Raw genomic sequence first — 18363 nt, forward strand, 5'->3', positions numbered from 1 at the left:
AACTTCGGCGACATCATTTACAAAATAGCCTCCAACCCTCTGCTTCCAATTTGCTGAGTAGTCTACTACAGTGCCATCCGTTTTGTCACCAAAGCTCCATATACTACCCACCACTGCGACCTGTCTGCTCTCGTTGGCTGGCCCTCGCTTCATATTTGTTGCCAAACCCACTGGCTCCAGGTCATCTAAGTCTTTGCTAGGTAAAAGCCCCGCCTTATCTCAGCTCACTGGTCACCATAGTAGCACGGGCTTCAGCAGATATATCTCACTGGTCACCCCCAAAGCCAACACCTCATTTGGCCACCTCTCCTTCCAGTTCTCTGCTGCCAATGACTGGAACGAACTACAAAAATCTCTGAAGCTGGAGACTCATATCACCCTCACTAGCTTTAAGCATCAACTGTCAGAGCAACTCACAGATCACTGCACCTGTACATAGCCCATCTGTAAATAGCCCATCCAACTACCTCATCCCCATATTGTTATTTTTTATCTTGCTCCTTTGCACCCCAGTATCTCTACTAGCACATTCATCTTCTGCACATCTATCACTCCAGTGTTTTAATTGCTATAATTGTAATTAATTCGCTACTATGGCCTATTTATTGCCTTTCCTCCTTACTTCATTTGCACAAACTGTATATAGATTTTTCTACTGTATTATTGACTGTATGTTTGTTTACTCCATGTGTAACTCTGTGTTGTTGTCTGTGTCGAACTGCTTTGCTTTATCTTGGCCAGGGGGCAGTTGCAAATAGGAACTTGTTCTCAACTAGCCTACCTGGTTAAATAAAGGTCATCTGGCCTACCTGGTTAAATTACAGGTTAAATGAAATAAAATACTCTGTCACTCCCTTTTATACCCTTATTTGCCCACATAATTGATTGCGTCCAAATTTGCCTTTAAAAAAATATATATATATCATTTCTTCATAGGATTCATGTTATATTAAATGTAGTGTATCCCATTTGGTCCAAACTTTTTTTCCTAATGAGTCAGACATGAGGGATCCAATGGAATAGTCACTCACGGACCCCCCGCCAATCCCACGCCACACCAAATTGCCCCTGTTCAGAGAACCGTGATGGAGCTGCAGGGGCTCACTGTTGTTATATGGTAGTCTATCTGTGTCGTATAATTTAGGATATATGGTAATCTGTTGTGAGTTGGTGTACTTTAGGTTATATGGTAGTCTGTTGTGAGTTGGTGTACTTCAGGTTGTATGGTAGTCTGTTGTGAGTTGGTGTACTTTAGGTTATATGGTAATCTGTTGTGAGTTGGTGTACTTTAGGTTATATGGTAGTCTGTTGTGAGTTGGTGTACTTTAGGTTATATGGTAGTCTGTTGTGAGTTGGTGTACTTTAGGTTATACGGTAGTCTGTGAGTTGGTGTACTTTAGGTTATACGGTAGTCTGTTGTGAGTTGGTGTACTTTAGGTTATACGGTAGTCTGTTGTGAGTTGGTGTAATTTAGGTTATATGGTAGTCTGTTGTGAGTTGGTGTACTTTAGGTTATATGGTAGTCTGTTGTGAGTTGGTGTACTTCAGGTTATATGGTAGTCTGTTGTGAGTTGGTGTACTTTAGGTTATACGGTAGTCTGTGAGTTGGTGTACTTTAGGTTATACGGTAGTCTGTGAGTTGGTGTACTTTAGGTGTACTTTAGGTTATAATTGCCCTGGGCTGCCTGTGTGTGTGTGTTTGGGTGTCGTCTGAGAGCTACCCTGGGCTGCCTGTGTGGGTGTGGTCTGAGAGCTACCCTGGGCTGCCTGTGTGGGTGTGGTCTGAGAGCTACCCTGGGCTGCCTGTATGGGTGTGGTCTGAGAGCTACCCTGGGCTGCCTGTGTGGGTGTGGTCTGAGAGCTACCCTGGGCTGCCTGTGTGTGGGTGTGGTCTGAGAGCTACCCTGGGCTGCCTGTGTGTGGGTGTGGTCTGAGAGCTACCCTGGGATGCCTGTGTGTGGGTGTGGTCTGAGAGCTACCCTGGGATGCCTGTGTGGGTGTGGTCTGAGAGCTACCCTGGGCTGTCGGTCATGTCATTGGAGAGAGAAAGCTCGTCTCTCTCTGTTACTGTAGGGTTGAGTATGTGGGAAATTCCACAGTAACGGAATTACCCTGAAACACCTTTAAAATATATACCAAACAAAAACCATAGATTTCAAAGTTGAACAAACCGTCCGACTCTATACCGTCGTTATCGGCTGTGGAGCGGTTTTGTTATTTATTTTCATGGCTCTTGGCCTTGAGCCTTCAGAGACGATGTCTGGTTTCTCCGTTTAGACAAAACATTCTGCAGACCGAGATACTGGTCTGTCATGGTCCCCTGTTTGTATGTATGTAGCAGACAGAGATACTGGTCTGTCATGGTCCCCTGTTTGTATGTATGTAGCAGACTGATCCTACTGGTCTGTCATGGTCCCCTGTTTGTATGTATGTAGCAGACAGATATACTGGTCTGTCATGGTCCCCTGTTTGTATGTATGTAGCAGACAGATATACTGGTCTGTCATGGTCCCCTGTTTGTATGTATGTAGCAGACAGAGATACTGGTCTGTCATGGCCCCCTGTTTGTATGTATGTAGCAGACAGAGATACTGGTCTGTCATGGTCCCCTGTTTGTATGTATGTAGCAGACAGAGATACTGGTCTGTCATGGTCCCCTGTTTGTATGTATGTAGTAGACAGAGACTACTGGTCTGTCATGGTCCCCTGTTTGTATGTATGTAGCAGACAGAGACTACTGGTCTGTCATGGTCCCCTGTTTGTATGTATGTAGCAGACAGAGATACTGGTCTGTCATGGTCCCCTGTTTGTATGTATGAAGCAGACTGAGATACTGGTCTGTCATGGTCCCCTGTTTGTATGTATGTAGCAGACAGAGCTACCGGTCTGTCATGGTCCTCTGTTTGTATGTATGAAGCAGACTGATCCTACTGGTCTGTCATGGTCCCCTGTTTGTATGTATGTAGCAGACAGAGATACTGGTCTGTCATGGTCCCCTGTTTGTATGTATGTAGCAGACAGATATACTGGTCTGTCATGGTCCCCTGTTTGTATGTATGTAGCAGACTGAGCCTACTGGTCTGTCATGGTCCCCTGTTTGTATGTATGTAGCAGACTGAGATACTGGTCTGTCATGGTCCCCTGTTTGTATGTATGTAGCAGACTGAGATATGTAGCAGACTGAGATACTGGTCTGTCGTGGTCCCCTGTTTGTATGTATGTAGCAGACTGATCCTATGGGTCTGTCATGGTCCCCTGTTTGTATGTATGTAGCAGACAGATTTACTGGTCTGTCATGGTCCCCTGTTTGTATGTATGTAGCAGACAGAGATACTGGTCTGTCATGGTCCCCTGTTTGTATGTATGTAGCAGACATAGATACTGGTCTGTCATGGTCCCCTGTTTGTATGTATGTAGCAGACAGAGACTACTGGTCTGTCATGGTCCCCTGTTTGTATGTATGTAGCAGACAGAGATACTGGTCTGTCATGGTCCCCTGTTTGTATGTATGTAGCAGACAGAGATACTGGTCTGTCATGGTCCCCTGTTTGTATGTATGTAGCAGACTGATACTACTGGTCTGTCATGGTCCCCTGCTTGTATGTATGTAGCAGACAGATATACTGGTCTGTCATGGTCCCCTGTTTGTATGTATGTAGCAGACAGAGATACTGGTCTGTCATGGTCCCCTGTTTGTATGTATGTAGCAGACAGAGATACTGGTCTGTCATGGTCCCCTGTTTGTATGTATGTAGCAGACTGAGCTACTGGTCTGTCATGGTCCCCTGTTTGTATGTATGTAGCAGACTGAGATACTGGTCTGTCATGGTCCCCTGTTTGTATGTATGTAGCAGACTGAGATACTGGTCTGTCATGGTCCCCTGTTTGTATGTATGTAGCAGACAGAGATACTGGTCTGTCATGGTCCCCTGTTTGTATGTATGTAGCAGACAGAGACTACTGGTCTGTCATGGTCCCCTGTTTGTATGTATGTAGCAGACAGAGACTACTGGTCTGTCATGGTCCCCTGTTTGTATGTATGTAGCAGACAGAGATACTGGTCTGTCATGGTCCCCTGATTGTATGTATGTAGCAGACTGAGATACTGGTCTGTCATGGTCCCCTGTTTGTATGTATGTAGCAGACAGAGATCCTGGTCTGTCATGGTCCCCTGTTTGTATGTATGTAGCAGACAGAGGCTACTGGTCTGTCATGGTCCCCTGTTTGTATGTATGTAGCAGACAGAGATACTGGTCTGTCATGGTCCCCTGTTTGTATGTATGTAGCAGACTGATCCTACTGGTCTGTCATGGTCCCCTGTTTGTATGTATGTAGCAGACTGATCCTACTGGTCTGTCATGGTCCCCTGTTTGTATGTATGAAGCAGACAGAGATACTGTTCTGTCATGGTCCCCTGTTTGTATGTATGAAGCAGACAGAGCCTACTGGTCTGTCATGGTCCCCTGTTTGTATGTAGCAGACAGAGATACTGGTCTGTCATGGTCCCCTGTTTGTATGTAGCAGACAGAGATACTGGTCTGTCATGGTCCCCTGTTTGTATGTAGCAGACAGAGATACTGGTCTGTCATGGTCCCCTGTTTGTATGTATGTAGCAGACAGAAATACTGGTCTGTCATGGTCCCCTGTTTGTATGTATGAAGCAGACAGAGCCTACTGGTCTGTCATGGTCCCCTGTTTGTATGTAGCAGACAGAGATACTGGTCTGTCATGGTCCCCTGTTTGTATGTAGCAGACAGAGATACTGGTCTGTCATGGTCCCCTGTTTGTATGTAGCAGACACATACAGTACCAGTCAAAGGTTTGGACATCGACTCATTCAAGGGTTTTTCTTTATTTGTACTATTTTCTACATTGTAGAATAATATTGAAGACATCAAAACTATGACATAACACTAATGGAATCATGTAGTTGCCACCCTTTGCCTTGATGTCCGCTTCACCCACTCCCACGCATTCTCTCAACCAGCTTCATGAGGTAGTCACCTGGAATGCATTTCAATTAACAGGCTTACCCTTTTTTTGTATTCGGCACTTGGCAGACATTATGCAAATCAAATATGTCTACAGTAACCGTTAGATGTAGCTGAGTCAGCAGAAAGCAGAGGTTGGTGGGTGGATTGATATTCAGCGTTGAATCCACATGAATTCTTGTTCTGCACTCTGAAATAATGTACTTTCCTTCTTTTTAACCATCAGGGTTGTTTCCTGCCTGACCTTAGTGGGCGGTGAGCTTGGCTGGCTAGCTATACTACTAAGGTAAGAACTGTACTCAGTCGCACACAGACGTTCACACGGACACACACAATCCAACCATGGCCCATCTCTCGTACTATTTCCATACCCAGCTGTAACATTACGCCCGTATTGCTTTGCTCTTTACGGGATATTTCCACTCTGAAGGGTGGAAGGGTAGAATCATTTGGAGACTCTTCCTAAAGCCTTAGACAACCCCACAGTACAGTACACCGAGTCTGTGTCCCAAGTGGCACCCTATTGTCTATATGACCCTATGGCCCCCTGGGAAAAGTAGTGCACTATAATAGGGACAAGTGTGACATTTGGGATGCATCCCAATAAATGATATCCCCAACAGAAACAGGGCAGGTCCAGGAACCTCCAGACTCACACTTTAGATAACTGTTACTGTGGTTTGAAGTGGTGCTGTGTGTGACGTATGGTAACCAGGCTAGACTGCAGTAGTTGGTTTGGTGGGTGTTGCCCTGTGGCTGTGTTCCTGGAAGCAGAGATGAGTGTAGCCATCTGCCTGGGCCTGGAAGGACTACTGCTATCACTGACTGGATTGCAGTTCTTCTTAGCTCTCTGCTGTGTCTGTCTGAAGCACCACTTTCATTACTGTAGCCCCAGCCCCCTGACCAGCTTCGTACACCCATCAATCCATCCCTAGCCCCCGGAACCGACTCCGACTCCAGAGACGGAGCCGTAGGGCCAGAGACGGAGCCGTAGGGCCAGAGACGGAGCCGTAGGGCCAGAGACGGAGCCGTAGGGCCAGAGACGGAGCCGTAGGGCCAGAGACGGAGCCGTAGGGCCAGAGACGGAGCCGTAGGGCCAGAGACGGAGCCGTAGGGCCAGAGACGGAGCCGTAGGGCCAGAGATGGAGCCGTAGAGGCAGCTGTACAAGGTCAGCATGGGAGTGTGGGTGAACAGGATGCAGGGGAAGCTACAGTAGGAAATCTCCTGTTGCTACTGGAGCCAGAGACTATTAGGGGGCCGGATGCAAGGGAATACAGTAGGAAATCTCCTGTTGTTACTGGAGCCAGAGACTGTTAGGGGACTGGATGCAGGGGAAGCTACAGTAGGAAATCTCCTGTTGCTACTGGAGCCAGAGACTATTAGGGGACTGGATGCAGGGGAAATCTCCTGTTGTTACTGGAGCCAGAGACTGTTAGGGGACCGGATGCAGGGGAAGCTACAGTAGGAGACCTCGTGTTGTTACTGGAGCCAGAGACTGTTAGGGGACTGGATGCAGGGGAAATCTCCTGTTGCTACTGGAGCCAGAGACTGTTAGGGGACTAGATGCAGGGGAAGCTACGAAGGAAATCTCCTGTTGCAACAGGATCATTCCCAGTAACACTACACCTGTTTGGCCTGTTATCTAATTAAGTGATAATGCCTGAGAAGCCGGTGAAGCCGTCCCTCGACTTTGTCTCGGACCTAACACCCATGCTAATATATCCTCCAACCACTGGCTTCCAGGACCTAACACCCATGCTAATATATCCTCCAACCACTGGCTTCCAGGACCTAACACCCGTGCCAGTATATCCTCCAACCACCGGCTTCCAGGACCTAACACCCATGCTAATATATCCTCCAACCACTGGCTTCCAGGACCTAACACCCATGCTAATATATCCTCCAACCACTGGCTTCCAGGACCTAACACCCGTGCCAGTATATCCTCCAACCACCGGCTTCCAGGACCTAACACCCGTGCCAGTATATCCTCCAACCACCGGCTTCCAGGACCTAACACCCGTGCCAGTATATCCTCCAACCACCGGCTAGCTGCACGTAGTTTCGTTTAACCTGTGTTCTTTGTATGTATCCATAAAAATGATGCTGATTCATGATTTTGACCGGCTGAGAAAAGCTGCCTGCCTGTCTGTCTCATCCCAACATGTTCCTTACTATGGGACATAATAACCTGCCCAGGGACTGCGGTTGAAGATTTGCCAGCTGGCTAAAACCTTTTACTAAAATGTTGATTAATGTCCACTGTCCCTGTAGAAATAAACTCAAACATCTGGAGCTTGAATTTGGATATTGAAACAATGTTGCAAATGTTGGAGGGACACTTTTTATACATTATGTCCGCTTACACCACGGGTGGGTCTAATCCTGAATTCTGATTGGTTAAAAAAAAAAAAACACCCAAAAAATTGCATTCTAACATCTATGACGTTAAAATGCATTTTATTTTTTTTAAATTATTTTTTAACCAATCAGAATTCAGGATTAGACCCACCCGTTGTGTAAGGGGTCAAGTAGCATAATAGGCTTTCCATCATGACTCAAACTTCAATCCCAACTAGCAGGTTAGTAAGAATGGCCTTCATTCAGATTACAACCTCTCACTTTCGGTTATTTCAAAATGAAATTATCTCCATATATTGCTATTTTTTTTTTATCAAGCCATAAAAAGCTAGTTGCAATTTCAGATTATTCCACCAGAAAATACAGGAGAAATTATATTATGGTTAAACTCAAATACGAGTTCATGAAACATTATTTTTGGAGAAAAAATATCAGGATAATTTCTGTAAATTATATCATAAACAGGACTGGTGGAGTTATGTCACACATGCAGTTAGTGCAGACATTTCCATATTTAGCATCTAAAATTACAACCAACTAATTGCAGCATTACTGCAAAAAATGGCAGGTGGGAAGGGGAGAAGCTGAGGAATCTGACCCAAAATGGAGGAGGTAAGGGGAGAAGCTGAGGAATCTGGCCCAAAATGGAGGAGGTAAGGGGAGAAGGTGAGGAATCTGACCCAAAATGGAGGAGGTAAGGGGAGAAGCTGAGGAATCTGACCCAAAATGGAGGAGGAAAGGGGAGAAGCTGAGGAATCTGACCCAAAATGGAGGAGGAAAGGGGAGAAGCTGAGGAATCTGACCCAAAATGGAGGAGGAAAGGGGAGAAGCTGAGGAATCTGACCCAAAATGGAGGAGGAAAGGGGAGAAGCTGAGGAATCTGACCCAAAATGGAGGAGGAAAGGGGAGAAGCTGAGGAATCTGACCCAAAATGGAGGAGGAAAGGGGAGAAGCTGAGGAATCTGACCCAAAATGGAGGAGGAAAGGGGAGAAGCTGAGGAATCTGACCCAAAATGGAGGAGGAAAGGGGAGAAGCTGAGGAATCTGACCCAAAATGGAGGAGGAAAGGGGAGAAGGTGAGGAATCTGACCCAAAATGGAGGAGGAAAGGGGAGAAGGTGAGGAATCTGACCCAAAATGGAGGAGAAAAGGGGAGAAGGTGAGGAATCTGACCCAAAATGGAGGAGGAAAGGGGAGAAGGTGAGGAATCTGACCAAAAATGGCTAATGAAAAATAAATATATATAAATATAATACATATACCAGTTTCATTTAAGGACAAAACCATTTACAGCTGTACCATACAGTTTGCAAAATAGTTGGGAGGACATGTTGGATGTACTGATTCCATGGCTCATGGTGAGGAATCTGACCCAAAATAGTTGGGAGGACATGTTGGATGTACTGATTCCATGGCTCATGGTGAGGAATCTGACCCAAAATAGTTGGGAGGACATGTTGGATGTACTGATTCCATGGCTCATGGTGAGGAATCTGACCCAAAATAGTTGGGAGGTCATGTTGGATGTACTGATTCCATGGCTCATGGTGAGGAATCTGACCCAAAATAGTTGGGAGGACATGTTGGATGTACTGATTCCATGGCTCATGGTGAGGAATCTGACCCAAAATAGTTGGGAGGTCATGTTGGATGTACTGATTCCATGGCTCATGGTGAGGAATCTGACCCAAAATAGTTGGGAGGACATGTTGGATGTACTGATTCCATGGCTCATGGTGAGGAATCTGACCCAAAATAGTTGGGAGGACATGTTGGATGTACTGATTCCATGGCTCATGGTGAGGAATCTGACCCAAAATAGTTGGGAGGACATGTTGGATGTACTGATTCCATGGCTCATGGTGAGGAATCTGACCCAAAATAGTTGGGAGGACATGTTGGATGTACTGATTCCATGGCTCATGGTGAGGAATCTGACCCAAAATAGTTGGCAGGTCATGTTGGATGTACTGATTCCATGGCTCATGGTGAGGAATCTGACCCAAAATAGTTGGGAGGTCATGTTGGATGTACTGATTCCATGGCTCATGGTGAGGAATCTGACCCAAAATAGTTGGGAGGACATGTTGGATGTACTGATTCCATGGCTCATGGTGAGGAATCTGACCCAAAATAGTTGGGAGGTCATGTTGGATGTACTGATTCCATGGCTCATGGTGAGGAATCTGACCCAAAATAGTTGGGAGGACATGTTGGATGTACTGATTCCATGGCTCATGGTGAGGAATCTGACCCAAAATAGTTGGGAGGACATGTTGGATGTACTGATTCCATGGCTCATGGTGAGGAATCTGACCCAAAATAGTTGGGAGGTCATGTTGGATGTACTGATTCCATGGCTCATGGTGAGGAATCTGACCCAAAATAGTTGGGAGGACATGTTGGATGTACTGATTCCATGGCTCATGGTGAGGAATCTGACCCAAAATAGTTGGGAGGTCATGTTGGATGTACTGATTCCATGGCTCATGGTGAGGAATCTGACCCAAAATAGTTGGGAGGACATGTTGGATGTACTGATTCCATGGCTCATGGTGAGGAATCTGACCCAAAATAGTTGGGAGGTCATGTTGGATGTACTGATTCCATGGCTCATGGTGAGGAATCTGACCCAAAATAGTTGGGAGGACATGTTGGATGTACTGATTCCATGGCTCATGGTGAGGAATCTGACCCAAAATAGTTGGGAGGACATGTTGGATGTACTGATTCCATGGCTCATGGTGAGGAATCTGACCCAAAATAGTTGGGAGGACATGTTGGATGTACTGATTCCATGGCTCATGGTGAGGAATCTGACCCAAAATAGTTGGGAGGTCATGTTGGATGTACTGATTCCATGGCTCATGGTGAGGAATCTGACCCAAAATAGTTGGGAGGTCATGTTGGATGTACTGATTCCATGGCTCATGGTGAGGAATCTGACCCAAAATAGTTGGGAGGACATGTTGGATGTACTGATTCCATGGCTCATGGTGAGGAATCTGACCCAAAATAGTTGGGAGGACATGTTGGATGTACTGATTCCATGGCTCATGGTGAGGAATCTGACCCAAAATAGTTGGGAGGACATGTTGGATGTACTGATTCCATGGCTCATGGTGAGGAATCTGACCCAAAATAGTTGGGAGGACATGTTGGATGTACTGATTCCATGGCTCATGGTGAGGAATCTGACCCAAAATAGTTGGGAGGTCATGTTGGATGTACTGATTCCATGGCTCATGGTGAGGAATCTGACCCAAAATAGTTGGGAGGTCATGTTGGATGTACTGATTCCATGGCTCATGGTGAGGAATCTGACCCAAAATAGTTGGGAGGACATGTTGGATGTACTGATTCCATGGCTCATGGTGAGGAATCTGACCCAAAATAGTTGGGAGGTCATGTTGGATGTACTGATTCCATGGCTCATGGTGAGGAATCTGACCCAAAATAGTTGGGAGGACATGTTGGATGTACTGATTCCATGGCTCATGGTGAGGAATCTGACCCAAAATAGTTGGGAGGACATGTTGGATGTACTGATTCCATGGCTCATGGTGAGGAATCTGACCCAAAATAGTTGGGAGGTCATGTTGGATGTACTGATTCCATGGCTCATGGTGAGGAATCTGACCCAAAATAGTTGGGAGGACATGTTGGATGTACTGATTCCATGGCTCATGGTGAGGAATCTGACCCAAAATAGTTGGGAGGTCATGTTGGATGTACTGATTCCATGGCTCATGGTGAGGAATCTGACCCAAAATAGTTGGGAGGACATGTTGGATGTACTGATTCCATGGCTCATGGTGAGGAATCTGACCCAAAATAGTTGGGAGGACATGTTGGATGTACTGATTCCATGGCTCATGGTGAGGAATCTGACCCAAAATAGTTGGGAGGACATGTTGGATGTACTGATTCCATGGCTCATGGTGAGGAATCTGACCCAAAATAGTTGGGAGGTCATGTTGGATGTACTGATTCCATGGCTCATGGTGAGGAATCTGACCCAAAATAGTTGGGAGGTCATGTTGGATGTACTGATTCCATGGCTCATGGTGAGGAATCTGACCCAAAATAGTTGGGAGGACATGTTGGATGTACTGATTCCATGGCTCATGGTGAGGAATCTGACCCAAAATAGTTGGGAGGTCATGTTGGATGTACTGATTCCATGGCTCATGGTGAGGAATCTGACCCAAAATAGTTGGGAGGACATGTTGGATGTACTGATTCCATGGCTCATGGTGAGGAATCTGACCCAAAATAGTTGGGAGGACATGTTGGATGTACTGATTCCATGGCTCATGGTGAGGAATCTGACCCAAAATAGTTGGGAGGTCATGTTGGATGTACTGATTCCATGGCTCATGGTGAGGAATCTGACCCAAAATAGTTGGGAGGTCATGTTGGATGTACTGATTCCATGGCTCATGGTGAGGAATCTGACCCAAAATAGTTGGGAGGACATGTTGGATGTACTGATTCCATGGCTCATGGTGAGGAATCTGACCCAAAATAGTTGGGAGGACATGTTGGATGTACTGATTCCATGGCTCATGGTGAGGAATCTGACCCAAAATAGTTGGGAGGTCATGTTGGATGTACTGATTCCATGGCTCATGGTGAGGAATCTGACCCAAAATAGTTGGGAGGACATGTTGGATGTACTGATTCCATGGCTCATGGTGAGGAATCTGACCCAAAATAGTTGGGAGGTCATGTTGGATGTACTGATTCCATGGCTCATGGTGAGGAATCTGACCCAAAATAGTTGGGAGGACATGTTGGATGTACTGATTCCATGGCTCATGGTGAGGAATCTGACCCAAAATAGTTGGGAGGTCATGTTGGATGTACTGATTCCATGGCTCATGGTGAGGAATCTGACCCAAAATAGTTGGGAGGACATGTTGGATGTACTGATTCCATGGCTCATGGTGAGGAATCTGACCCAAAATAGTTGGGAGGACATGTTGGATGTACTGATTCCATGGCTCATGGTGAGGAATCTGACCCAAAATAGTTGGGAGGTCATGTTGGATGTACTGATTCCATGGCTCATGGTGAGGAATCTGACCCAAAATAGTTGGGAGGACATGTTGGATGTACTGATTCCATGGCTCATGGTGAGGAATCTGACCCAAAATAGTTGGGAGGTCATGTTGGATGTACTGATTCCATGGCTCATGGTGAGGAATCTGACCCAAAATAGTTGGGAGGACATGTTGGATGTACTGATTCCATGGCTCATGGTGAGGAATCTGACCCAAAATAGTTGGGAGGTCATGTTGGATGTACTGATTCCATGGCTCATGGTGAGGAATCTGACCCAAAATAGTTGGGAGGACATGTTGGATGTACTGATTCCATGGCTCATGGTGAGGAATCTGACCCAAAATAGTTGGGAGGACATGTTGGATGTACTGATTCCATGGCTCATGGTGAGGAATCTGACCCAAAATAGTTGGGAGGACATGTTGGATGTACTGATTCCATGGCTCATGGTGAGGAATCTGACCCAAAATAGTTGGGAGGACATGTTGGATGTACTGATTCCATGGCTCATGGTGAGGAATCAATACATAGTTGTTCTATTTAAATTATTATACTAAATTCTTGCGAATAGAGACCTAAGACAGCAATATAGCAAGGCAGCAACACATGACAACACAACATGACAACAACATGGTGACAACACAACATGACAACAACATGGTAGCAACACAACATGACAACAACATGGTGACAACACAACATGACAACAACATGGTGACAACACAACATGACAACAACATGGTAGCAACACAACATGACAACAACATGGTAGCAACACAACATGACAACAACATGGTAGCAACACAACATGACAACAACATGGTAGCAACAACATGGTAGCAACACAACATGACAACATGGTAGCAACACAACATGACAACATGGTAGCAACACAACATGACAACAACATGGTAGCAACAACATGGTAGCAACACATGACAACAACATGGTAGCAACACAACATGACAACAACATGGTAGCAACAACATGGTAGCAACACAACATGACAACATGGTAGCAACACAACATGACAACATGGTAGCAACACAACATGACAACAACATGGTAGCAACAACATGGTAGCAACACAACATGACAACAACATGGTAGCAACACAACATGACAACAACATGGTAGCAACACAACATGACAACAACATGGTAGCAACAACATGGTAGCAACACAACATGACAACAACATGGTAGCAGTACAAAACATGGTACAAACATTATTGGTCACAGACAACAGCATAAAGGCCAAGAAGGTAGAGACAACAATACATCACACAAAGCAGCCACAAATGTCAGTAAGAGTGTCCATGATTGAGTCTTTGAATGAAGAGATGGAGATAAAACTGTCCAGTTTTTACAGCACTTGTTTTGGTACTGCCCACATGTAGCTTTTTTTATTTGATAAGTCATAGTTAATCGAGAAATAATATAATTATTTTAACAAAGTTGTTTGTGTTTAATTTACATAGACTGGATGGTGTTCAGAGATAGATGGGAGGGGAGCTGATGGATGGGACTGGATGGTGTTCAGAGATAGATGGGAGGGGAGCTGATGGATGGGACTGGATGGTGTTCAGAGATAGATGGGAGGGGAGCTGATGGATGGGACTGGATGGTGTTCAGAGATAGATGGGAGGGGAGCTGATGGATGGGACTGGATGGTGTTCAGAGATAGATGGGAGGGGAGCTGATGGATGGGACTGGATGGTGTTCAGAGATAGATGGGAGGGGAGCTGATGGATGGGACTGGATGGTGTTCAGAGAGAGATTTGAGGGGAGCTGATGGATGGGACTGGATGGTGCTCAGAGAGAGATTTGAGGGGAGCTGATGGATGGGACTGGATGGTGTTCAGAGAGAGATTTGAGGGGTTGAGGGGAGCTGATGGATGGGACTGGATGGTGTTCAGAGATCGATGGGAGGGGTTGAGGGGAGCTGATGGATGGGACTGGATGGTGTTCAGAGATAGATGGGAGGGGTTGAGGGGAGCTGATGGATGGGACTGGATGGTGTTCAGAGATAGATGGGAGGGGAGCTGATGGATGGGACTGGATGGTGTTCAGAGATAGATGGGAGGGGAGCTGATGGATGGGACTGGATGGTGTTCAGAGATAGATGGGAGGGGAGCTGATGGATGGGACTGGATGGTGTTCAGAGAGAGATTTGAGGGGAGCTGATGGATGGGACTGGATGGTGTTCAGAGAGAGATTTGAGGGGAGCTGATGGATGGGACTGGATGGTGTTCAGAGATAGATGGGAGGGGTTGAGGGGAGCTGATGGATGGGACTGGATGGTGTTCAGAGATCGATGGGAGGGGTTGAGGGGAGCTGAAGGACTGGATGGTGTTCAGAGATAGATGGGAGGGGTTGAGGGGAGCTGAAGGACTGGATGGTGTTCAGAGATAGATGGGAGGGGTTGAGGGGAGCTGAAGGACTGGATGGTGTTCAGAGATCGATTGGAGGGGTTGAGGGGAGCTGAAGGACTGGATGGTGTTCAGAGATCAATGGGAGGGGTTGAGGGGAGCTGAAGGACTGGATGGTGTTCAGAGATAGATGGGAGGGGTTGAGGGGAGCTGAAGGGTGGGACTGGATGGTGGTCAGAGATAGATGGGAGGGATTGAGGGGAGCTGAAGGACTGGATGGTGTTCAGAGATAGATGGGAGGGGTTGAGGGGAGCTGAAGGCTGGGACTGAAAAACAAAAGATAACTTGTGTAAAATATACTGTCTGAAATGTTTGTAGTAGAAAGTGGAAGCCTAACTATTGTTGTTCATTTACTCCAATTAGGGGAGGGGTGGTAGGGTTAGGGGAGGGGTGGTAGGGTTAGGGGAGGGGTGGTAGGGTTAGGGGAGGGGTGGTAGGGTTAGAGGAGGGGTGGTAGGGTTAGAGGAGGGGTGGTAGGGTTAGGGGAGGGGTGGTAGGGTTAGGGGAGGGGTGGTAGGGTTAGAGGAGGGGTGGTAGGGTTAGGGGAGGGGTGGTAGGGTTAGGGGAGGGGTGGTAGGGTTAGGGGAGGGGTGCTAGGGTTAGAGGAGGGGTGGTAGGGTTAGGGGAGGGGTGGTAGGGTTAGGGGAGGGGTGGTAGGGTTAGAGGAGGGGTGGTAGGGTTAGAGGAGGGGTGGTAGGGTTAGGGGAGGGGGTGGTAGGGTTAGGGGAGGGGTGGTAGGGTTAGGGGAGGGGTGGTAGGGTTAGAGGAGGGGTGGTAGGGTTAGAGGAGGGGTGGTAGGGTTAGGGGAGGGGTGGTAGGGTTAGGGGAGGGGTGGTAGGGTTAGGGGAGGGGTGGTAGGGTTAGAGGAGGGGTGGTAGGGTTAGAGGAGGGGTGGTAGGGTTAGGGGAGGGGTGGTAGGGTTAGGGGAGGGGCGGTAGGGTTAGGGGAGGGGCGGTAGGGTTAGGGGAGGGGCGGTAGGGTTAGGGGAGGGGCGGTTAGGGTTAGGGGAGGGGCGGTAGGGTTAGGGTAGGGGCGGTAGGGTTAGGGGAGGGGCGGGTAGGGTTAGGGGAGGGGCGGGTAGGGTTAGGGGAGGGGCGGTAGGGTTAGAGGAGGGGCGGTAGGGTTAGGGGAGGGGCGGTAGGGTTAGGGGAGGGGCGGTAGGGTTAGGGGAGGGCGGTAGGGTTAGAGGAGGGGCGGTAGGGTTAGGGGAGGGGCGGTAGGGTTAGGGGAGGGGCGGTAGGGTTAGGGGAGGGGCGGTAGGGTTAGGGGAGGGGCGGTAGGGTTAGAGGAGGGGCGGTAGGGTTAGAGGAGGGGCGGTAGGGTTAGGGGAGGGGCGGGTAGGGTTAGGGAGGGGCGGTAGGGTTAGGGGAGGGGCGGTAGGGTTAGGGGAGGGGCGGTAGGGTTAGGGGAGGGGCGGTAGGGTTAGGGGAGGGGTGGTAGGGTTAGGGGAGGGGTGGTAGGGTTAGAGGAGGGGTGGTAGGGTTAGGGGATGGGTGGTAGGGTTAGGGGAGGGGTGGTAGGGTTAGGGGAGGGGTGGTAGGGTTAGAGGAGGGGTGGTAGGGTTAGAGGAGGGGTGGTAGGGTTAGGGGAGGGGTGGTAGGGTTAGGGGAGGGGAGGGGTGGTAGGGTTAGGGGAGGGGAGGGGTGGTAGGGTTAGGGGAGGGGTGGTAGGGTTAGAGGAGGGGTGGTAGGGTTAGAGGAGGGGTGGTAGGGTTAGGGGAGGGGTGGTAGGGTTAGGGGAGGGGTGGTAGGGTTAGGGGAGGGGTGGTAGGGTTAGGGGAGGGGTGGTAGGGTTAGAGGAGGGGTGGTAGGGTTAGAGGAGGGGTGGTAGGGTTAGAGGACAAGAATAAAGAAGGAACATTTATAAAAATATCTATCCAATCTATCATCTAATCTATCCAATATATCATCTAATCTATCATCTAATCTATCCAATCTATCCATCTAATCTATCCAATCTATCATCTAATATATCATCTAATCTATCCAATCTATCATCCAATATATCTATCTATCCAATCTATCATCTAATCTATCCAATCTATCATCTAATCTATCCAATCTATCATCTAATCTATCCAATCTATCATCTAATCTATCCAATCTATCATCTAATCTATCCAATCTATCATCTAATCTATCCAATCTATCATCTAATCTATCCAATCTATCATCTAATCTATCATCTAATCTATCCAATCTATCATCTAATCTATCCAATCTATCATCTAATCTATCCAATCTATCATCTAATCTATCCAATCTATCATCTAATCTATCCAATCTATCATCTAATCTATCCAATCTATCATCTAATCTATCCAATCTATCATCTAATCTATCCAATCTATCATCTAATCTATCATCTAATTTATCCAATCTATCATCTAATCCATCCAATCTATCATCTAATCTATCCAATCTATCATCTAATCTATCCAATCTATCATCTAATTTATCCAATCTATCATCTAATCTATCCAATCTATCATCTAATCTATCCAATCTATCATCTAATATATCTATCTATGAAAATGATGCAGAAAATAATTTGGATTGTGGCTTCTATCTGCAATATTAAAGCTGATCTACTTGCTAAAAACATCTAAATCAGATCTTTATGAAGTCAGAATATACAACACAATGAAATACACACACACACACACACACACACACACACACACACACACTACAATGGCTTCTGGGCTCTGCTCTTCGGGATGACGACATGGGGCTGGAGGCAGGAAGTGATGGAATGATGTCATCAGACCCTAAGGACGTTGGCTAATGGAGGGCGGGAAGTCGGCCCGTTTATTCTCCTCGTCCTAGTTGTGTTCACTCGTTCCCCCGTCCTCCCTCATCCCCGATTCAGTTCTCTTACATTTCACTCTGCTGTTCTGCCCTGACTCTGTGGAGGAGTAAGGAGAGAGGTTAACTATCAATGAGGTTAGAGGGGAAGGCTAGCAGAGTGGGGTTAGAGGGAAAGGCTAGCAGAGTGGGGTTAGGAAAGGCTAGCGGAGTGGGGTTAGAGGGAAAGGCTAGCAGAGTGGGGTTAGAGGGAAAGGCTAGCAGAGTGGGGTTAGAGGGAAAGGCTAGCAGAGTGGGGTTAGAGGGAAAGTCTAGCAGAGTGGGGTTAGAGGGAAAGGCTAGCAGAGTGGGGTTAGAGGGAAAGGCTAGCAGAGTGGGGTTAGAGGGAAAGGCTAGCAGAGTGGGGTTAGAGGGAAAGGCTAGCAGAGTGGGGTTAGAGGGAAAGGCTAGCAGAGTGGGGTTAGAGGGAAAGGCTAGCAGAGTGGGGTTTAGAGGGAAAGACTAGCAGAGTGGAGTTAGAGGGAAAGGCTAGCAGAGTGGAGTTAGAGGGAAAGGCTAGCAGAGTGGGGTTTAGAGGGAAAGACTAGCAGAGTGGAGTTTAGAGGGAAAGGCTAGCAGAGTGGGGTTTAGAGGGAAAGACTAGCAGAGTGGGGTTTAGAGGGAAAGACTAGCAGAGTGGGGTTTAGAGGGAAAGACTAGCAGA

At 47.2% G+C, this 18363-nt stretch overlaps 1 protein-coding gene across 2 annotated transcripts in view; it reads left to right on the forward strand.

The window, feature by feature from the left end:
• LOC109870778 (ras-associated and pleckstrin homology domains-containing protein 1) overlaps positions 1 to 18363 on the forward strand; it is a 172601-nt gene that overhangs the window by 30999 nt on the left and 123239 nt on the right. For both annotated transcript variants that reach the window (XM_031805711.1, XM_031805712.1), the window contains exon 2: positions 5218 to 5277. The gene's annotated coding sequence lies outside the window, so the exon portion shown is untranslated. The remainder of the gene's footprint in view (positions 1 to 5217; positions 5278 to 18363) is intronic.

Source organism: Oncorhynchus kisutch, linkage group LG26 (genome assembly GCF_002021735.2).
Source record: "Oncorhynchus kisutch isolate 150728-3 linkage group LG26, Okis_V2, whole genome shotgun sequence".
Classification (NCBI taxonomy): domain Eukaryota; kingdom Metazoa; phylum Chordata; class Actinopteri; order Salmoniformes; family Salmonidae; genus Oncorhynchus; species Oncorhynchus kisutch.